Raw genomic sequence first — 24,006 nt, 5'->3', positions numbered from 1 at the left:
TAATTCCTCATCGCTGCTTCCAATCACAGAAATGAAGCGGAAGAGGCATACGGCCATTCTTGTTGCACCAATCCCCCATAACTACAGGTCTCTTCCCTTCTGCTCAGTACCCTACTCCTCCCTTCCTTTTTTTTCTTTTGTCCCCTTTGAAAGCCAAACATTAAAAAGAGTACGACATTCAAAAGCAACTGCACATATAGAAGAAATAAGAAACTTACCACCCGTATCTAGGGAAAAGCAATGACTGAGAAAAGAGCTGAGAAGAACTTAAACTAACACCTCAGGTTGTTTGTAACCACAAAGACAGTCTACAACAATCAAAAAAAACAAAATATTTTTTAAAATTCTGAAGAAGGGGAGATTCTCATTTTCAGAATTACCATATTCCTAGACTGAAATGTCCAGTTTCAACAACAGCAAAAATCACAAATAAGAGGAAAACACAGCCCATACAAAGGAAAAATATAAACTAACAGGAAATGTTCCTGAAAAAGACCTGATGATAGGCCTACTAAACAAAGACATCAGAATAACTGTCTTAAAAATGCTCAAAGAGGGACGCCTAGGTGGCTCAGTTGGTTAAGCAGCTGCCTTCAGCTCAGGTCATGATCCCAGTGTCCTGGGATCGAGTCCCACATCGGGCTCCTTGCTCCACAGGGAGCCTGCTTCTCCCTCTGACTCTGCCTGCCACTCTGTCTGCCTGTGCTCGCTCTCGCGCTCTCTGACAAATAAATAAATAAAATCTTTTTAAAAAATAAATAAATAAATAAAATTTTTTAAAAAATGCTCAAAGAAGGGGCGACGGGGTGGCTCAGTGGGTTAATGCCTCTGCCTTCAGCTCAGGTCATGATCCCAGGGTCCTGGGATCGAGCCCCACATCAGGCTCTCTGCTCAGCCAGGAGCCTGCTTCCTCCTCTCGCTGCTTGCCTCTCTGTTTACTTGTGATCTCTCTCTGTCAAATAAGTAAATAAAATCTTTTAAAAAAAAGATGCTCAAAGAAGTAAAGGAAGGGGTGCCTGGGTGGCTCAGCCGTTAAGCATCTGACTTCTCTCAGGTTGTGATCCCAGGGTCCTGGGATCGAGCCCCATGTCAGGCTCCCTGCTCAGTGGGAAGCATGATTCTCCCTCTCCCACTCACCTGCTTCTGTTCCCTCTCTTTCTGTGTCTGTCTCTGTCAAATAAATAAATAAAATCTTAAAAATAAATAAAGGAAAATATAGAGAAAGTCAAGAAAACAATGTATAAAACACAGCAGAGGGGCATCTGAGTGGCTCAGTCAGTTAAGCATTTGACTTCGGCTCAGGTCATGATCTGGAGTCCTGGAATCAAACCCCATGTTGGGAGACTGAGCAGGGAGCCTGCTTCTCCCTCTCCCTCTACCACTCTCCCTGCTTGTGTGTACTCTCTCTCTGTCAAGTGGATAAAATAAAATGTAAATTCTTTACACTCTGATGCAAAAGATGTAATATAGATTTTTAAAATAATACTAATAAAGCAAAGTAGAAATATCAATAAACTAAAAAACCTATAAGGAAACCAAACAAATTCTGGTGATGAAAAGTACAGTAAATGAAATGAAAAACTCACTAGCGAGATTTAAAGACAGATAAGAGCAGGCAGAAGAAATAATCAGCAAACATGAAGACAGGACAATGAAAATTACCAAGTTTAAGAAACAAAAAGAAAAATGACAGAACAAAATGAACAGAGTTATGTACCTAAGGGACACCAACAAGCAGACTAACATACACACCATGGAGTCCCAGAAGGAGAAGAGAGAGAGAGAGAGAAAGGGGCAGGGAGAATATTTTGAAAAATAATAAACTGGAAACTTAAAGACATTGATTAACTCATTAAATTGACTGAAGACATGAATATAAATATCCACAAAGCTCAACAAGTCTCTCATAAGACAAATTCGAAGAAATTATATAGAGACACTTTGAAGAGCTGCAAAGAATCTTGAAAGTAGCAAGGAAACAATGATTCACATACAATGGATCCTCAAAAAGTATATGTGCAGGTTTCTCATCAGAAATGTTGGAAGACAGAACCCAGTGAGTTAATATATTCAAAGTGCTAAAAGAAGAAATAGTCAGGGGCACCTGCGTGGCTTAGTCTGTTAAGTGTCTGCCTTCGGCTCTGGTAATGATCCCAAAGTCCTGGGAACGAGCCCCATATCAGGCTCCCTGCTTCACCCTCTCTCCATCCCTACCCCCTGCTTGTGCTCACCCTCACTCTTGCTATCGCTCTCTCTCTCTAAAATAAATAAATAAAATCTTAAAAAAATAAAAGAAGAAGAAGAAGAAATAACAGTCAAACAAGATTCCTATGTCTGGCAAAACTGTCCCTCAAAAGTTAGGGAGAAATTAAGACATTCTCAGATAAACAAGAATGCTCAAGGGTGTCCAGCAGTGTGAAATGAAAAGACAGTAAACAGTAATTCAAAGCCACATGAGGAAATGAGGATCTCAATAAAGGTAAATTCACGGCAATTATAAAACTGTACTGGGACACCAGTGTGGCTCAGTTGGTTAAGCGTCTACCTGCAGCTCAGATCATGATCTCAGGCTCCTTGCTCAGTGGGGAGTCTGCCTCTCGCTCTGCCACTTCCCCTGCCTTTTCCCCCACCTCTGGTTCTTATGCTCTGTAATAAATGAAAGCTTTCCAAAAAAATAAAAAAATAGGAGCGCCTGGGTGGCTCAGTGGGCTGAGCCTCTGCCTTCAGCTCAGGTCATGATCTCAGGGTCCTGGGATCGAGTCCTGCATCGGGCTCTCTGCTCAGCAGGGAGCCTGCTTCCCTTCCTCTCTCTCTCTGCCTGCCTCTCTGCCTACTTGTGATCTCTCTGTCAAATAAATAAATAAAAATCTTTTTTAAATAAATAAATAAAAAGCTCTTATTATTCTAACTTTGTTTTGTTATTCCAAATGTTGTTTTCTACAGGATTTAAGACACTAATGCAATTTTTAAAACGCCTACCTCCTGTTTTGGGGCATACAATGTATAAAGATTTAAGTCTGTAATATCATAACCAAAGAGATGGGGGTTGGAGTTATAAAAAAGCAGGTACTCTGTTATTGACATTAAGCTGGTATAAATTCAATTTAGTGTTCTAACTTTTGGATGTTAAATGCAATCCCCAGGGTAACCACAAAGAATACAGCTCTAGAATATACAGAATAATATATATATTATATATAATATTATATATTATATAATAATATATAATTGAATATTATTATTCAATAATAATAATTAAACGAGAAAAGAGTTTAAATATTTCACTACAAAAAATATTAACACAAAAAAGTAATACACAGGGCGCCTGCGTGGCTCAGTTGGTTGAGCAACTGCCTTCGGCTCAGGTCATGATCTGGGACTTCCAGGATTGAGTCCCACATCGGGCTCCCAGCTCCTTGGGGAGTCTGCTTCTCCCTCTGACCCTCTCTCTCATGCTCTCTCTCACTCATTCTCCCTCAAATAAATAAATAAAATCTTAAAAAAAAAAAAGTAGGGGCGCCTGGGTGGCTCAGTGGGTTAAGGCCTCTGCCTTCTGCTCAGGTCATGATCCCGGGGTCTGGGATCGAGCCCCACATCGGGTTGTCTGCTCACCAGGGAGCCTGCCTCCTCTCTCTCTGTCTGCTTCTCTGCCCACTTGTGAACTCTGTCTGTCAAATAAATAAATAAAATCTTTAAAAAAAAAAAAGTAATACACAAAATAAGGAACAAAAAAGCTATAAAACACATAAAAAGTAATTAGCAAAATGACAGAAGTCTCTACCTTATCAGTATTTACTTTAAATGTCTTAAACTCCCCAATCAAAAAACAGAGCAGCAGAATTAATAAAAAGATACAATTCAGGGATGCCCAGGCGGCTCAGATGGTTAAGCATCTGCCTTCAGCTCAATCTCAGGGTCCTGGGATGGTGTCTCATATCGGGTTCCTGCTTAGTAGGGAGCCTGCTTCTCTCTCTCTGCCTCCTGCTCTCTCTGTTTGTGCTCACTCTCTGACAACTAAATAAATAAAATCTTAAATATATATATATATATAGATAGATATAGATATGATATATATATATGCTGTCTTCAAGAGAATGACTTTATTTTTTTTTTTAGAGTTTTATTTATTTGTTTGACTAAGATCACAAGTAGGCAGAGAGGCAGGCAGAGAATGAGAGGGAAGCAGGCTCCCCGCTAAGCAGAGAGCCCAATGTGGGGCTCTCTCATATTGGGCCCTCTGCTCACCAGGGAGCCTGCTTCCCCCTCTCTCTCTGCCTACTTGTGATCTCTGTCAAATAAACAAATAAAATCCTTAAAAAAATAAAAATAAAAAATAAAGATAGACAGGATGAAAGTAAAAGACAGGGTAAGATATTCCATGCAAAGAGTAACCAAAAGAGAGCAGGAGTGGCTACACTAACATTGTACAAAACAGCCTGAATCTAAAAGGTTGCAAGTGACATACATGAATACAACAGTCTGATAGAGTAAGATATAGCAAATATAAACATTTATGTACCTAATGACAAACTATCAAAATATATTAAGCTAAAACTGGCAAAATTTACAGCAGAAATAGTTCTACAATAATTATTAGATACTTCAATACCCGACTCTCAATACTGAATAGAACCACCATACAGGAGATAGATAAGAAAATGAAGAATTTAACAACACAATAAACCAACTAGACCTAACAAACATATACAAAATACTCTACCCAACGATATCAGCATATACATTCCTTTCAAGTGCACATGGGGTATTTTCCAGGACAGACCGTTTGTTAGTTGTTAGGTCAAGGACTGGGGTGCCTTGGTGGCACAGTCGGTTACACGTCCAACTCTTAGTTTGAGCTCAGGTCATAATCTCAGGGTCATGGGATTCAGCCCTAAATTGGGCTCTGTGCTCAGTAAGGAATCTGCTCCAGATTCGCTCTCCGCATCCCACTCATGCTCACTCCCTCCCCCTCTCTCTAAAATAAATATTTAAAAAGAAAAAAAAGTCTCAGTCTTAAAAACACAGATACCATACAAAATATCCTCTCCAACCACAAAATGATGAATTTAAAAATCAGTAATAGAAGTAAAATGGGGGGCAACTGGGTGTGTCAGTCATTAAGCACCTGCCTTCAGCTTAGGTCATGATCCCAGGGTCCTGGGATTAAACCCCACATCAAGCTCCCTACTTCTCCCTCTCCCACTCCCCTTGCTTGTGTTCCCTCTCTTGCTTCATCTCTATCAAATATATAAATAAAGTATTTAAAAATAAATAAATAGAGAAGTAAAATACGAAAATTCACAAATTCATACAACACACTCTTAAGCAAGCAAAGAACCAAAAAAGAAATCACAAAGGAAATTAGAAAATACTTTTTAGACAACTGAAAGCAAAAATACAACATAACATAACTTATGGGATGCAGCAAAAGCAATGCTAAGGGAAAAATTTATAGTTATAAACTCATACCTATCATAAATAAAAAAGACTGGAACAGAAATTATAAAAATAGAGAACAGAAAAAGAACAAAGAAAAAATAATAGAACCAAAAGCTGATATTTTGAAATATCAACAAAACTGATAAAACTTTAGCTATAGAGACTAAGAAAAAAGAAGAAAACACTCAAATTACTAAAATTAAAAAATGAAAGTGGAGACATTACTGGTTCTACAGAAATCTATAACAGAGTACTATGAATAATTTTACACCACCAAATTGGATAACCTAAATGAAATAGACAATTTCCTAGAAACACAAAATCTACCAAAACTTAATTATGAAGAAAGAGGGGCTCCTGGGTGGCTGAGTCACTTAAGCATCTGATTTCGGCTCAAGTCATGATCTCAGGGTTGTGGGATCAAGCCCCTCATGGGGCTCTGCGTTCAGCAGGGATTCTGCCTGTCCCTCTCCCTCTCTCCCCCTCCCCGTGCTCATGCTCGCTCTCATTCTCTCTCAAAAAGATAAAAACTTAAATAAATAAAAAGATAATGAAGAAATAGAAATCCCAAATAGACCTATAACTAGTAAGAAGACTGAATCAGTAAACAAAACTCTGTGAAAAAGAAAAGTCCTAGACTTGATAGCGTCACCAGAGCTAAAAAACATTTAAAGAAAATGACCCATTTTTCTCAAACTTATACCCCATGATCAAACAGAATTTATTCTTAGAATGCAAGGATGGTTCAACACACGAAAATGAATCAACACAATACACATTAACAGAATGAAGGAGAAAGAAAATACATGACTGTCTCACAACTGATACAGAAAAAGCATGTGACAAAATATAACACCTTTTTTCATGATAAAAACACTAACATCATACAACATGGATGCAACTTGAGGATATTATACTAAACGAAATAGAGACAGAAAGTACAATAGTAGTGGCCAAAGATTGGGGGTAGGTGATAATATGGATTATCGTTTAATGGGCATAGTGTTTAATTTTATAAGAAAAGTGTTGTTACACAACATTACAAAAATGTTATCACTAAACTATACACTTAAAATGGGTAAAACAGTAAGTTTATGTGTTTTCTACATCTATTTTGTTTTTTTAAAGGCAAAATAAAGGGTTTTTCAGCTGTACATTCTTCAGATAGAGGAATTCTTCATCAACAAACCAGCCCAGAAAGAAATATTAAAGGTGTATTTGTTGGGGCCGGGCGGAGGATAACATATGGAAATTAGGGTCTACCCAAAAGAATGAAGGTACTAGAAATGTAAATACCTGAATGTACCAATTATAAATATATTGCCTCCAACTCCAAATCTACTTCTCTCTACTCTGCTTTGCAATAATGAAGCTGGTACCTGTAAACATTTCTTCTCTGCCTGCTGACAAAATGTTAACCTTTGTCAGCAGATGGCATTGGAGGAACACTCCAGACAGAAGTGGATAAAGTGGATACTCTTCCCTTTAGTGTGTTCTAACCTGCTAGTTCCAGTGGAGGACAGTGGTATGCAAAACACACAATGGCCCTCTCCCCAGGCACCAACTTCCCATCAAGTCTCAGTGACACATATACAACCCTACAGGTAGTTTCCCAGAAAATTCTGTCAGCACCCCTGACAGCAGCTGCCCAGCAAGTTTCAGCAACACTCCAAAAGGCCAGACACTTCCCAGAAAAGTGTTCCAGCTGGCTTCTTAGCCAGGTTCAGAAAAAGACTGCCTAGTGACTCTGTTCTCAGCACCCCAAAAGGGGGTTTCCTGCTTGACAGCAAAAATCCGCACACGTCCAACTTCTCCATCATCCAGCGTAACACAACCTCTCCAACATGATCTGAATCTCTAGCCCTGAAAGTAGAAAATGGAGCATCTTCCAAATTTGTTCTATCCCTGCTACTGGGCCTCAGCCCCAGAGGCAGTGACTGCTCCCCCTACCTGCTATTGTGCACACTTTAAAGTTCTCTTTCCCCCTTAGGGTTAATTCTCTGCTACAGGTTAATAATTCTTTTTTTTTAAAGATTTTTTTTTTTTTATTTATTTGACAGGCAGAGATCACAAGTAGGCAAAGAGGCAGGCAGAGAGAGAGAGGGAAGCAGGCTCCCTGCCCAACAGAGAGCCCAATGCAGGGCTCGATTCCAGGATCCTGGAATCATGACCCAAGCTAAAGTCAGAGGCTTTAATCCACTGAGCCACCCAGGCACCCCTGTAATTCTTTATACTAAACTTTCCCTGTTCAAATTACGGTGTGGTTTCTGACCTCTGACTGACATAGAACTGATACTGGTAGTGGTCACAGAAAACAGACCTACAAAGATGAGATATGGAAACTGGCTTGGTTGTGCCCTCTGGCTTACACAGGAAATAGGATGCTAGCAATCCCTGGCATGCAGTGGCATCGCAATTCATCAAGCTATCAACAGTGGTTGATTGTGATGCAGTACCAAATGAAGTAAGTGCCTTGGGACCCCAAGTGGCTGTTGTACTTGACTGTTAAGGCAACAGTGATAACTACAAGGTCTGTTACATGAGATGTATTCTCTGTGTGCTCTTGAACAAGCACACAGAAAAATAAGTTCAAGTCCATTAACTATCAGATTTAATCACAGTCTGAAAAACACCACGTTCATGCAGTATTAAAAAAATCTCCAAAAAAATCTCTTCATTCTTATAACCACAGGTTGACACTGCTGAAAATCAAATGCAAAATTTTCAATTTCAAACCTGGCACTAACCTACCCTTTTGTATCTAAAGAGACACTTTCCTTTGCTTCAAAGTCCTGTGATCATATGTTCAGCAAATGACTTGAAGGAGGAAGCTCATTCTCAAGACCAACTACAATCAACCCTGCGGACACTAGACCCAAAAGTAGGTTCAAATCTCAGCATGTTATAGAGGAACAGGGACACACAGGACCAAGAGAAAACAGCTTACACACTAAAAAAAAAATGCCCAAATTGTGTTAATATATAAAGGAGAAAACCTGGGTCTGAAAATAGATGCTGATACGGGTATTAGACCAAGGGGGTTAGAATCCATTAATATGAGTGAGCTTCTACAGATTCTGAAGTTGATGTGATAACTTGTGCAGTTGAAGTTGGCTTGTTGACTGAAACATACTCAACAATACTGCTATAATCAGTAAGGAAATGCAAATCAAAATTATTCTAACACTGACAATGAATATTTAATAAGGTTAAGATATTGAAGTTTTACCAGCATTACGTGGAAGAAGAAATCCAAAGGCTTAGGGAGACAGGAATACTGAAGTGGATTTATCCTCTGCTATCTATACACTTGCTACCCAACTGCATTCCATGAGAAGGCCCAGAAGACACTGTAATTAGTGAGGTAAGTACCACATAGTAGAAAGCTATGTGACTGCTCTTTTTAAGTCGGTTATGACTGCAGGGAATGTCACCACTGAGATGGGCTCCCTGATTTCACTGAGGGTGATGGGATCCCAAAGTAGCAGAGGCCAAGTGGCAACACTTAACTCCAAAGATAAGGGCAGCAGGGACGTACCGGTAATCAGAATGCTTTGGCCCGCAGGGATCTTTGGCAGTGGCTAATTGATCACGATGTTCCTAGGAATGAAATAGATGGGCAGTTTAATCTAGACAGAAAATGTCTAAATCTGGTGGCCCAAAACTGACTTGAATCATCACAGTAAAAGTCAGACATCTGCCCAGTTTCCAGACCTGGGTCAATTCACAGACCCATAGCCTCTTGTGATCAAGGATAAACTGAGTCCACCTGAAGGAGGGCTCTGTACCATTACCACAAGTACATACCATAAATCTTTCTCCAAAACTTCCCAAAGGGACTACAGCCATAAGGTAGAACAGTGGTTTTCAAGCACGGGCATTTTGCTCCCCAGATCTAGAAAATGTGGCGATATCTGAAGGCATTTTTGGTTATCACAACTGGAACTGTACTGACATCTAGAGGGTAGATGCCAGGGATGCTGTGAAACATCCAACAATGTATATTACAGTTACTACAACAGCTTAAAAGCCCCTCCATATTTAGATGATCTCATCTCCTACTATCACCTAGCTTCAGCTATCTTTGCTGTTCATAAAATATACACAGCATTCACCTGCATCATAACATTTACCCTTATTGTTCCCTCTACCTGTAATTTTCCTACTCTTAGAGATACTAACATAGCTGGCTTTTTCATTTCCTTCCGATTTTTGCTTAAATGCCCCTATTTAAAATGGCAATGCCCCTTCCACCATAGCACAGTATATTCTTTTTCTGTTTTATGTTTCTCTACAGTAGTGTTCCATTTTAAATGCTCTATATTCATTATTTGATTAAACAGGTCTCATTCCATCAACAGAACATAAACTCTGTAAGAAATGTTCTCCATTTTATTAATCACTGTATCCTCAGTTCCTACAATGGTTCCTTGTACATAACAGACACTCATTTTTTGAATGGAAGCATGAATGTGACTGGATGGAAATTAGGAATGTGAAGCCCTAAGGAATTCTAAGATGACTCCTTAAGTGGTTATCTGCTTTTATCTGCCCAGTACCCCCATTCTTCCATAAAGTCAATTCTGATCATCAGATATTTCAAATAGTTTTGCTATTTAAAAATGTGACATTTTCAATGTAAGCAAATCTACTGTTCTTTTGAATTATCTTTTTTTGGTTCATGCTCAAAATGGTATTCCCTGTATCAAGATGTTTGTTGTATTTACCCGTATTTCCTTTGGGCAACTGTTTTTTGTTTTTTTGTTCTTGGTTTTGAAGATTTTACTTATTTGAGAGAAAGAGAGAGCACAGCAGGGGGAGCAGCAGGCAGAGGGAGAGGGAAGCAGGCTCCCCACTGAGGAGGAAGGCTGATGTGGGCTTGTTTCCAGGACACTGGGATCATAACTCAAGCTGAAGGCAGTCACCCAGGCACTCCATTCTTTGGTGAATAGTTGCATTTTCTTACATCTATATATTCAATCCCTATAAATTTGTTTTGGTATCTGGAGGAAAAGATCTAACTTTATTTTTTGCCCAAATGACCAGCAAACTGTCCAAACACAATTTGTAAAGAATAACTTTTATAACTATATTCTTATATACAGCCATGAATCTCTTTATTTGTAATAATTTAGTATAGCAGCATTATATTCAAGATTCTGTATAACAAAGTACCCACCATTCCCCTACTCCTCTACTCTCCCATTATTCTTCTAATTCAAAACTGTACTAGCTAGCTATCTTTCACATAGTTATAATTCCTAATGAACTTCATCAATTTTCTCAAAGTCTACCATCCTCACCATCAAAAAGAAAAAGAAAAAGAAAATCCTATTGGGTTACTGATGAATATAATATTAATCTTATGGGACATATATTTTTATTATATTGGACTTTCCCATCCAGGAATAAGGTGTATCACTTTTTTTTTTTCAAGAGCCGACAAAGCATAATGGTTACAGACTCTTTGGAGTTTGGACTCACATGGCCTGAGTGGGTTCCAATCCCATTATTCTTTATTCTAGCACCTATGTAACTTCGACAAGGCACTTTACCTCTCTGTTGTCCTCAGGCATTAACACTATATTATAAGGTCATTTTCTGGACTGAGTTAAAACATGTACTTAAAACAATCCTCATAAAGATTAGTTGTTGTTGTAACTATTATTATTAATTACCTTGTCCTTAGGCAAACTCTTGTCAAGTCTCATATATTTCAGGTTTATCCCAAGAATTCAGTTTTTTATTACTTTGTGAATCAATCTTTATTTTCCAACTACTTACAAAGTCATTAAATTTTATAGGATTTTTAAAAATATTTTAATATTATAACTAGACATTTTACTATTCCCATTATAATCCTAGTATATTTTTCTTCTTTTCCTCCAGATTGCTTTCATTTTTGAAATTTTACTTCTTAGCCCTAAAATATTTTCTACTGATACTCTTGAGATTTCCAGACAAATAAATGTATCACCAGAAAATAATCATAATTTTGTTCTCCAGCCTTCCAAGATTGATACCTCTTGTTTCTTTTCCTCATCTAACTATACTACTCTATAACTTCCAGAAGAGTAATAAATAACTGTGGTAATAGCAGGCATCCTTCCTAAATTTCAATGGCTACTGGATTCCAACATGTTTATTATGTGAAAGACCCTCTATCCTTAGCTTTATAAAGAGACTTTATTAATAGAAAATGAATACTAAATATATCAAAGTCCTTATTAGCACCTTTATATAATAAGATCTTTTCTATTTTGGCAAATATTGTTAAAACATGAAAATGGGCTGTTACTCAATGGTACAAAGAATAATTATAAACTTGGGCTGTTCTCTGACATTAATTCCCATTTTCATTAAAGATTTTATTTATTTGAGGAGCACCTGGGTGGCTCAGTGGGTTAAAGCCTCTGCCAGGTCATGATCCCAGGGTCCTGGAATCGAGCCCCACATCGGGCTCTCTGCTCGGCAGGGAGCCTGCTTCCTCCTCTCTCTCTGCCTGCCTCTCTGCCTACTTGTGATCTCTGTCTGCCTACTTGTGATCTCTGTCTGTCGAATAAATGAATAAATATACAAAATCTTTTAAAAAAATTTATTTATTTGACAGAGAGAGAGAGATCACAAGTAGGCAGAGAGGCAGGCAGAGAGAGGGGGAAGCAGGCTCCCTGCCAAACAGAGAGCCCAATGTAGGGCTCGATAACAGGACCCTGAGATCATGACCCGAACTGAAGGAAGAGGTTTAACCAACCCACTGAGCCACCCAGGCGCCCAATTCCCATTTTTTTAAAAAAAAATTTATTTATTTGACAGACAGTGAGAGAGGGAACATAAGCAGGGAGAGTGGGAGAAGGAGAAGCAGGCCTCCCACTTAGCAGGGAGCCTGATACAGGGCTTGATCCCAGAACCCTGGGATCATGACCTAAGCCAACAGGAAGACGCTCAACGACTGAGACACCCAGGTGCCCCTGTCATTTCTTTTTTTTTTTCTTTAAGATTTTTATTTATTTATTTGACAGACAGAGATCACAAGCAGGCAGGGAGGCAGGCAGAGAGAGAGGAAGAAGCAGGCTCTCAATGGATCAGAGAGCCCGATGTGGGGCTCGATCCCAGGACCCTGGGATCATAACCTGAGCCGAAGGCAGAGGCTTTAACCCACTGAGCCACCCAGGCGCCCCTTTTACTATGATTATTGAGGGGTAACTGACATACTGTTACATTCTCAACAGTTTGTAACTGAAATCAGCTCCAACTTGTTTAACCCCAAAATTACTTACAAGTTCTAAAATTTCCAAATGGCTGGACTGCTTTAATTGACTTTATTCACTTCAGCTTTATTGCATTGTGATCAAAGAATGCAGTCTCTAAATTTTAAGGTTTTAAAATCTGCATTTTTTTTTCTAGAAGTATGAATTATGTACCAACTATGATTAAATTCTATAAATGTTCCATGAAAATGTAAAAGATGGTCATGTTTCTCTAGAAGTGTACCAAATTCAAATGAACTTCAGTTCCTCTAAACTGTTAAAACTATGGTTTTATATCTGCCAATACAAGATTTTTTGACACATAATGATTTGTGGCAGTTACAGCCTCAGTGTAAAAATTATAGCTCCTACAAACAAAGTCAGAAATTTCTGACTTTAAAAAGTTACTTTTCGGGGCACCTGGGTGGCTCAGTGGGTAAAGCCACTGCCTTCGGCTCAGGTCATTATCTCAGGGTCCTGGGATCGAGTCCCGCGTTGGGCTCTCTGCTCGGCAGGGAGCTTGCTTCTTCCCCTCTCTCTCTGCCTACCTCTCTGCCCACTTGTGATCTCTGTCAAATAAATAAATAAAATCTTTAAAAAAAAAGTTAATTTTTAACAAATTAAAAAGTTAATTACTTTTGCCATGAATAGCTTTGTTTTCGTATTAAAATTATCATTTTTGGGACGCCTGGGTGGCTCAGTTGGTTGGGCAGCTGCCTTCGGCTCAGGTCATGATCCTAGTGTCCTGGGATTGAGTCCCACATCGGGCTCCTTGCTCAGCAGAAAGCCTGCTTCTCCCTCTGCCTCTGCCTGCCATTCTGTCTGCCTGTGCTCGATCTCTCTTCCTCTCTCTGACAAATAAATAAAATCTAAAAAAAAAAAATTAAAAAAAGAAATTATCATTTTTGCTGCACTTGCAAATTTGACACATTGGCCTCCTTTTATTTTTAACTTTTATTAGTTTCATTTCATTTTATATTTCTAAGTAAGTAGAGATGATATTCAACATGAGAATCTTTGTCATTTAACCTTTTTAAATGGTTTCCAAATGAATCCAATTATGAACATGAAAAATACTTAAGAGGACACAGACTCCTACACTGGGTAGAAATTTCAAAGAACCCTTCTAAATCTAAAATTTAAGATGATACAACTTTAAAAAGTGGTTAAGTGTCAGGGTCTCTAAATACCATTTCCCACTAAAAGGAACCAGACCTCCTGGGGGAAATGGCGTACTTCAGGTCTGGAATAGGAATTATACACATGAGACTGATTCATTCTGCACCAGAAAACAAGAAGTTATCAAAGACTACTGGGGAGTCATGGCAAAATGACTCCAGAGCTAACCTAAAGAGGCTTTTACCCACCAAACATGGCATAATAGACTAACATACAATAAATATACAAATCTATTTATAATGATTTGTCATTATAAATCATTTATTCCCCTTACTCCAAAAAACAACCCTCAATGGTTATTTATGGAGGCTGCTAAGTCTTCAATTCATTCTTAAAAATGACAAAAGAATCAAGCATTTATCTTGTCTTTATCTCGTCTTTTTTGTCTTGTGTTTGTCATATATTAACATATTCAAGGTAATAAAGAAACCAAATGTTTGTTGATAAGGGAAAGTGCTCTACAAAATAATCATAACTAACAGACATGGGAGAAATAAAAGATCAAGAAACCATCATTTTATAATTCCTTAAAAAAAAAGACTGAACCAAGAAATAATTATCAGGGTGGCTGGCTGGTTCACCAGGTGAAGCATGCAACTCTTGATCTCAGGGTTGTGGGTTCAAGCCCCACATTGGACTTAGAGGTTACTTAAGGAATATAATCTTTTTTTTTTTTTAAGATTTTAGTTATTTATTTAACAGACAGAGATCACAAGTAGGCAGAGAGTCAGGCAGAGAAAGAGGGGGAAGCAGGCTCCCCAACGAGCAGAGAGCCCAATGAGGGGCTCGATCCCAGGACCCTGAGATCATAACCTGAGCCAAAGGCAGCAGCTTAATCCACTGAGCCACCCAGGCGCCCCAGGAATATAATCTTTAAAAAAAGAGAAGGGCGCCTGGGTGGCTCAGTGGGTTAAGGCCTCTGCCTTTGGCTCAGGTCAAGATCCCAGGGTCCTGGGATGGAGCCCCACATCCAGCTCTCTGCTCAGAAGAGAGCCTGCTTCCCCCCTTCTCTCTCTGCCTACCTCTCTGCCTGCTTGTGATCTCGGTCTGTCAAATAAATAAATAAATATCTTTAAAAGTAAATAAATAAATAAATAAAATTTTTTGAAAGGAAGTAACTATCAATGAAAGCTAAAACCATTCAGGTCAAAAACTGAAGGGGAGGGAATAACTCCCTCCCCTGACTCAGGTCTGACTCTTGGTTTCTGCTCAGGTCCTGATCTCAGGAATGAAATGGTACCCCATATCATCCTTCATGCTTACCATGGAGTCTGCTTAAGATTCTCTTTCAGGGGCGCCTGGGTGGCTCAGTGGGTTAAGCCTCTGCCTTCACCTCAGGTCATAATCCCAGCATCCTGGAATCAAGTCCCACATTGGGCTCTCTGCTCAGCAGGGAACCTGCTTCTCCCTCTCCCTCTGTTGTTCCCCCTCCTTGTGCTCTATTTAAAATAAATAAATAAAATCTTAAAAAAAAAAAAAAAGATTCTCTCCCTCTTCCCCCTCCCCCGCTCACTTGCACTCTTGCACACTCTATCTGCCTCTCTGAAATAAATAAATAAATCTTTAAAAAAAAAAAAAAACTGAAGAGGAACTTTTAAATATATGGATTAAGCTTTCATCACTTGAACAAGGACAAACGTGATAGTTCCACAAGTGGCATCATGGGAAGAACAGAGCACCCCCTATGGAGAATTCCTTAAAAAAAAAAAACAATTTGAACCTGAATCTAATCACACTTCTACAAATTACAGGAAACATGAAGAATAGAAGAACATGTGCAATGACACTAGAAAATAAGCAGCAAACCCCAGGATGTGGGAAATGCTACAAAACAAATCATCCAATGTCTTTTAAAAATAAATGGCAGCTTTTTAAATGGGGAGATTTACTGATTTAAAGAGGCTTAAAAAGACATAACAAGCCACAAACCTTGTTTTAGCTTCTAACCTTGTGAAACAAGAAAGTTGTACAAATATTAGGTGGCACTAAGGAATCATGTTGATTTTGTTCAGTGTGATAAGGGTATGATTTTTTTTTAAAAAGAGACTGCATTGGGGCGCCTGGGTGGCTCAGTGGGTTAAGCTGCTGCCTTCGGCTCAGGTCGTGATCTCAGGGTCCTGGGATCGAGTCCCGCATCGGGCTCTCTGCTCAGCAGGGAGCCTGCTTCCTCCTCTCTCTCTGCCTGCCTCTCTGCCTACTTGTGATCTCTCTCTGTCAAATAAATAAATAAAAATCTTTAAAAAAAAAAAAAAAGAGACTGCATTTGTTAGAGATATAAAACAGGTGAAATGAAGTATGTCTACAATCTGCTTTAAATTATAGGGGGGCGCCTGGGTGGCTCAGTGGGTTAAAGCCTCGCCTTCGGCTCAGGTCATGATCCCAGCATCCTGGGATGGAGCCCCACAACGGGCTCTCTGCTCAGCGGGGAGCCTGCTTCCTCCTCTCTCTCTACCTGCTTCTTTGCCTACTTGTGATCTCTGTCTGTCAAATAAATAAATAAAATCTTTAAAAAAAATTATAGGGAAAGACATGTGAAAGGAATAAATAAAAGGCAGAAAGTTGACTATTAAAGAAGATGAATGATGAATATATAACCATTAGTTGAACTATTTGCTCTACATTTCAAGTTTCTGTAACAAAGGTTTTAAAAAAGTAATAATCCCTAGAAACCTCTTAAATGCACAGCTGTACTCCTCATATAAAACAAGCAGCTTTTTTTCTATATAATATCACTTATAACAACTCAAAATGACTATTTTGGGGCCTCTCTATATTCTTTTCTTCCAACAAATGACAATTAAACAAATAAAGCAAATCTTCCTTTGTTACTGGATACAACACCCTTTTTTCCTTGTTGGTAATGATCAGATATTGCGTCTTAAAATTTACTTTCCATATATAAAAATTATAGTGAGGAAAATAACTACTTATATATTAAGGCATCAAACATGAAGAAAAACTGAAGGACTAAGCATGCCTATTTTCTATAACTATCTCTAGAGAAATAATTCAACTCTGACATAAACTCTATGAAAAATCATATGAAGATCTTATAGAAAAGCAAGAAAGTTACTATGATATAATGGAATTCAAGAAAAGAAAACATCATAGTCAATTTCATGGGAACAAAAGGGTTGAATGAAAGGAATACTTGGAGCAAACATTTGCTTCTTAAATAATTCAAGTGTCACACAGAATAGAAGGCAAGAAAATAGTAATGTTCACATTCACTTCCCAACAATGACTTCCAAGGCTTCCATGACACTACTCAATCTCTCCCCTTTGCCTCCAGAAAACACCTCCCAGTGTATGCTAGTATTTCTTCTGCACTAACCTCCTGAAACCTACTAAGTTACATAGATCTTTATTTCTATTTTATCTGTAAGGAAACAAAAACCATGTTAATGGTAAGAACTAAGGCCAAAATGTACTATGATAGTACATCTACTCTGTACTATGAACCACTATGATAGTGGTTCCTACTTCGCAATCCTCCTCTTAATCTATTTCAGAAGGTCTGGGACAGATAGGGACTAGACATTTGTGTATTGTAAAGGAGCAGGGATAGAATTCCCTCAGGGGATTCTGAAGCATATTGCTAATTAAAAACGAAAACACCATGATTCTCCTGGGTCTCCTGTTATCTATCTGCTGATTCCCACAAAATTAAATCCATGTCTGTATACGTGTATGTGTTCACCAGCCTCAATCTCAATTTCTGCTCTTTGAAAAACAATGTTAAGAAAATGAAGATGAGGGCGCCTGGGTGGCTCAGTGGGTTAAGCCGCTGCCTTCGGCTCAGGTCATGATCTCAGGATTCTGGGATCGAGTCCCGCATCGGGATCTCTGCTCAGCAGGGAGCCTGCTTCCCTCTTTCTCTCTCTCTGCCTGCCTCTCTGTCTACTGTGAACTCTCTCTGTCAAATAACTAAATAAAATCTTTAAAAAAAAAAAAGAAAGAAAGAAAATGAAGATGAGCCACAGACTAGGAGAAAATATTTGCAAAACACATATCTAATAAAAGATTTATATCCAAAATATATAAAATAACTCAAAACACAACATAAAGAAAACTTTTATTACTCAGCAATCCCACTAATTACTTACCCAAAAGAAATAATGTTCATACAGAAACTTATAGAAGAGAAATTGAGACTTTCTTCTGTTAAAAAGAAAATGTTACTGAAGACAATGTTCACTACATTACTCAGTGTCTCCTACTCAAGATTCACATCTGAAACTACTTTTAGACAGTGCTATAATACGCTCTTTCTTCACAGATGCAGTAATATTTGTTCTATGTGATAAAAGAACATAATTATATTCTCTGATCAATCACAACATTAAAGTTACCATATCTGTATTTTCCTGTACCATGGTCCTTAATTATATTAATTCCTTCTCCAGAATGAAGGGGTTTTTTTCTTTCTTTCCTTTTTTTTTAATTTTTGGTGTTCAAAGTTTTCGTTTTTGTTTTTTTATTTTTTTATTATTTATCTGACAGAGAGAAACCACAACTAGGCAGAGAGGCAGGCAGAGAGAGAGGAGGAAGGAGGCTCCCTGAGGAGCAGGGCTCGATCCCAGGACCCGGGACCATGACCTGAGCCGAAGGCAGAGGCCCTAACCCACTAAGACACCAAGGCACCTCCAAAGTTTTTTGGAAATAGCTCAGGGCACCTGGGTGGCTCAGTGGGTTAAAGCCTCTGCCTTCGGCTCAGGTCATGATCCCAGAGTCCTGGGATCAAGCCCTGAAACAGGCCCTCTGCTTGTTAGGGAGCCTGCTTCTCCTCTCTCTCTGCCTGCCTCTCTGCCTACTTGTGATCTCTGTCAAAGAAATAAATAAAATCTTAAAAAAAAATTTTGGAATAGCTAATTATTAAAGGTAGTACAGCTGACCCTTGAGCAACATGGGTATGAACTGTACAGGTCCACTTACACAGTTTTTTCAATAAATACAGTACAGTACTGCAAATCTATTTTCTCTACCTTATGATTTTCTAAAAATTATTTTCTTTTTGGGGTGCCTTGGTGGCTCAGTCAGTTAAGTGTCTGCCTCTTGATTTCTGCTCAGGTCATGATCTCAGGGTCGTGAGATGGAGACTGCATCAGGCTCAGAGTGGCACACTGGGCATGGAGCCTGTTTAAGATTCTCTCCTTCTCCCTCTGTCCCTCTCCCCTACCTTCAACCCCCTTCTCATAGCCTCTCTCTCTACCTCTTTCAAAATAGGGGAAAGAAAAAAATATATATATATATATACACATACACACATACATATATATGTATGTATATATACACATACATTTTCTTTCCTCTAATTTGCTTTATTGTTAACAGTATAATATGTAATACATACAACAGACAAAGTATGTGTTAATCAACTATTTATGTTATCACTAAGGCTTCCAGTCAATAGTAGGGTGTTAGCGATTAAGTTTCAGGGGAGTCAAAAGTTAGAGGCAGGGGTGCCTGGCTGGTTCAGTCAGAAGAGTATGAGACTCTTGATCTTGGGGCTGTGAGTTCAAGCCCCACACTGGGTGTAGAGATTACTTAAATAAGGGGTACCTGGGTGGCTCAGTCGGTTAAGCGTCTGCCTTTGACTCAGGTCATGATCTTGGGATCCTGGGACTGAGTCCTACATTGGGCTCCCTGCTCAGTAGGGAGCCTCCTTCTCCCTCTCCCTGTGCTATTCCCCCTGCCTGTGCATTCTCTCGCTCTCTCCCTACTCTCTGTCAAATAAATAAAGTCTTTTAAAAATTATTTATTTATTTTTTAAAAACTAATAGGCAGCTTTTTTACTGTGGGGGGACAGATGCCCCAACCCCACTGTTGTTCAAGGACCAACTACACATAAATGTGATAAAGCTGAATGTATAAATTAGGCACAGGAAGAGACTAACACCAGGAACAGAACAATTACAGCACTACAATGTAATAAAAGTTAAGTGAATTGGTTACTCTCTCAAAATATAGTATTCACTCTTCTTGTGTTGACATGAAATGATAAAATGCCTATGTGATGAGATGAAATGAGGTGAACAACCAGGCACTGCAATACAATGTTAAGCTACTACTGACCTCCCGACAATAGGGAGGATCATGTGCTTCCGGATGGACCGCGGTTGACTGTGGGTAACTAAAACCACAGAAAGCAAAACCACAGATTTCGGGTGGGGGTGGACTACTGTGTTGGTTTTGTAATTCCCTCCCACTATACTCAATTTTTAATAAAGTCTTGTTTAAAAGTTACAACCTCGGGGGGCACCTGAATTGGTCAGTTAGTAGAGCATGTAACCCTTGACCTCAGGGTTGTAAATTCAAGCAGCACACTGGATGTGAAGATTGCTTAAAAAATCTTTTAAAAAGTCACAGCCTGGTCTCAACTGTGCTGGGTGGAATAAAGCAAAGATTCTATCTCTACATTCTGGCTGCTGGGCCAAGGAGGACCCATACCAACCAAGCTAGCATGACAACAGCAGAGACAATTAGAAAAAACCTCTCCCATGAAGGGAAAATACATTTCTTTTTTTTCTTTTTTCTTTTGAAAAGTATATTTCGAAGAGAAGAGTCAGAGCCCTAATGCAACCTGCTTCTTGCCACAGGAAGAGAATCTGAATAGCACCTATTTTAGCGAATTGAATAATTATTAAGGGAGCCAAATTGTTACCATATTGATGAACAGATTTTCATTTCTGAGAATAAATCAGTCTCCAGTATACAGAATGAATGGGAGAGGAAACAACACAGATAGTGGGGGGAAGAGTTTTAAAGGCAAGGAAAGGGGCATATGGTGGCTCAGTGGCTTAAGCCTCTGCCTTTGGCTCAGGTAGTGATCTCAGGGTCCAGGGATCAGGCCCCGCATCAGGCTCTCTGCTTCTTCCTCTCTCTGCCTGCCTCTCTGCCTACTTATGATCTCTCTCTCTCTGTCAAATAAATAAATAAAGGCAATAAAATATAAATAAATAAAGGCAAGAAAAGTTAAGATGAAGCAAACAAAATGAGTACCATAATTAGGCTGGTGTTAGTAGAAATAAAATCTTAATCATATCTGAGGTAATCTCAGTAAGATTCACCAATTAAAACTGTATTGAGGGGCACCTGGGTGACTCAGTGGGTTAAGGCCTCTGCCTTTGGCTCGGGTCATGATCCCAGGGTCCTGGGATCGAGCCCCACATTGGGCTCTCTGCTCAGCAGGGAGCCTGCTCCTCCCTCTCTCTCTGCCTGCCTCTCTGCCTACTTGTGATCTCTGTCTGTCAAATAAATAAATAAAATCTTTAAAAAAAAAAAAACGTATTGATAAGGGAAAGAGAAGAAGCAAGATGACTCAGAAGTTTCTAACATGGATGACTAGAAGACAGTAACTAAACACATCTGGCAATACAGATTTTGAGTTTTAGACACACAAAAAAAGAAGCAAAGCAGAAAGGAAATCACGATGTATTTAATGGGTAGTTTTAAAGCAACTGTAGATTACCCAAGAAAAACACAGGCCAAGGAAACAACACTTAATGGGCATGCAAAAAGAGTCAAAGATGACCGAAAAGAAGCAATTCAAGAGAAGAACCATGAGAATGCCATCTTTATAAACAAGGGAGAAGTTTCAAGGAGGAACAGGCAATAGGGTCAGATGTCTAAGAGAAATCAAATAAAAGCTCTGAAAAGCATCCATTAGACTTGGTAATTATTAGGTCATTTCAGTGATGTTAAAGACAATTTCAGTGGGGAAACAGAAGGAAAAACCAGATGTGAGTTGAGGAAGAAGTATAAAAAACACAAGCAATAACAGTCTCAAAAAATCCCTCTAATTTCAAAAAGCATATCTCAGTTCAGACTATACTCTGTAACTACCACTTCCTACTACTGAAAGGTACCCAAGGCTTCTTGGGAGTTAATTCCAAGTCTGAGATAGTAACAAAAGCATAAGCCTAGGCCCATCCTTTTTGACCAAAAGGTAATAAACTTTCAAGGACCACTGAGTTAAATCAAAAGAATACAGAAAACTAAGTATTTTATTTTTTGATGCTTATATAAATGAAATAATTTTCTTGATTTCCTCTCAGGATTTCATTGCTAATGTGTGGAAATACACTGATTTTCGTGAGATTTTTTAAATCCAGAACTCTGCTGAACTTACCACCTCTCACAGGGTCTGCAGGGATGGGGGATGTTGGTGGATTTTTAAGGTTTTCTATATACATAATCATGTCATCTGCAGTAAGAGATACTTTTACTTCTTTCTTTCTAATTTGGATGTCATTTCTAACTTGCCTAACTGCTCTGGCTAAACTTCAAATACATTGATTAGAAGTACCAAAAGAGGGCATCCTGATCTAAGGGGAAAGCCTTGCAGTCTTTCACCATCAATATGATGTTAATTACAATTTTTCAAATATAGCTTTTATCATGTTGAGGAAGTTACCTTCTATTCCTAATTTATTAAATAAAGTCTGATGAAGTTTTTCAAATGTTTTTTCCTACATCAACTGAGATGATCATGTGAGGGTTTTTTTCATTCTATTAATACAGTGAATTACACTGATATTTAGGAAAAATTTAACCAAGGAGCTACAAGACTTGTACACTGAGACCTGGACAAAATATGGCTGAAAGAAATTTTAAAGGACAGGAGTACCTGACTGGCTTAGTCAGCAGAGCGTGGCACTCTTGATATCAGGGTCATGAGTTCTAGGCCCACGTTGGGGGTTAAGTTTACTTAATTAAAAAAAAAAAAAAAATTTAAAGGGCATAGCTAAAAGGAAAGATACCCTGCATTTGTTGACTAGAAGATTTAATAGTATCAAGATGACAATACTACCCAAGAGATTTATAAATTCAATTCAATCCCTAACAAAATCCCAACGGCATACTGTGTAGAAATAGGAAAAAAATCCTGAATTTCATATGGTATTTTAAGGGATGCCAAATAGCCAAAACAATCTTGAAAAGGAGAAACAAAGTTGGAGGACTCACACTTTCCAATTTCAAACTTCTACAAAGCTACAGTAATCATAACAGTGTAATATAGGCACAAAGAGACATATAAACCACTGGAACAAAACTGAGAATCCAGAAATAAGCCCTTATATACATGGCTGTTATAGACTGAATGTTTCTGTCCCCAAAATTTACATGTTGAAGACTGAAACCCCAATGTTATGATATTTAAAGATAGGACCTTTGGGAGGTAAGTAGGGTTAGATGAGGTTATCAGGGTAGGGCTCTCATGACAGAATTAGTGCCCTCCTAATAAGAGAAACCACAGAGCTCACTCAATCTCTGAGAATACACAAAGAGATTATGAGGGCACAAAGCAAAAATGGCAGCTGCCAACAAACCAAATGAAATCTACCTCCTAAAACCTTAGTCTTAGACTTCCCATCCTCCAGGAATAGGAGAAATAAATTTCTATGGTTTAAGCCACCCAATCTATGCTATTTTGTTATAGCACACAAAGTGATTAATACAAAAGCCAAATGATTTTTGACAAGGGTGCCAACATCATTCAATGGGAAAAGAACAAACTTCAATATATAGTGCTGGAAAAACTGGATATCCACATACAAAAGAACAGAACTGAACACATACATTACACTATAAACAAAAGTTAACTATAAATGGATTAAAGACCTACATTAAAGGGGCGCCTGGGTAGCTCAGTGGGTTAAGCCTCTGCCTTCGGCCCAGGTCATGCATGATCCCAGGGTCCTGGGATCGAGCCCCACATCGGGCTCTTTCCTTGGCGGGGAGCCTGCTTCTCCCTCTCTCTCTACCTGCCTCTCTGCCTACTTGTGACCTCTCTGTCTCTCTCTGTCAAATAAACAAATAAAATCTTAAAAAAAAAAAAAAAAAAGACCTACATTAAAGAGCTAAACTACAAAACTCAGACTTCTTCATATGGGAAAAACTACAGGATCTTATATTTGGCAAATGTTTCTTAAACTTTTGTAGCACAAGCTACAAAAGGAAAACAGACAAATTAGACTTCATCAAAACTGAAAACTTTTGTGGCTCAATGGACATATCAAAAATGAAAAACCACCTGAATGGGAGAAAATATTTGCAAATCACATATCTGATCAGAGTTTAATATCCAAAATATAGGACGCCTGGGTGGCTCAGTGGGTTAAGCCGCTGCCTTCAGCTC

The 24,006-nt window shown here is 38.7% G+C and overlaps 1 protein-coding gene across 11 annotated transcripts in view; it reads right to left on the bottom strand.

The window, feature by feature from the left end:
- Window positions 1–24,006, bottom strand: part of ZMYM4 (zinc finger MYM-type containing 4) — a 155,156-nt gene that overhangs the window by 117,570 nt on the left and 13,580 nt on the right. For 3 of the 11 annotated variants that reach the window (XM_004740828.3, XM_045064182.1, XM_045064176.1), the window contains exon 2: window positions 8,978–9,039. The exons of the other annotated variants lie outside the window; for them this stretch is intronic. The gene's annotated coding sequence lies outside the window, so the exon portion shown is untranslated. The remainder of the gene's footprint in view (window positions 1–8,977; window positions 9,040–24,006) is intronic. 11 annotated transcript variants of the gene reach the window in all.

This window comes from Mustela putorius, unplaced genomic scaffold (assembly GCF_011764305.1).
Source record: "Mustela putorius furo isolate JIRA1106 unplaced genomic scaffold, ASM1176430v1.1 tig00003853_pilon_pilon_pilon, whole genome shotgun sequence".
NCBI lineage: Eukaryota > Metazoa > Chordata > Mammalia > Carnivora > Mustelidae > Mustela > Mustela putorius.
Note: the sequence above shows the minus strand (reverse complement) of the source record. Positions and strands in the feature narration are given on the sequence as shown.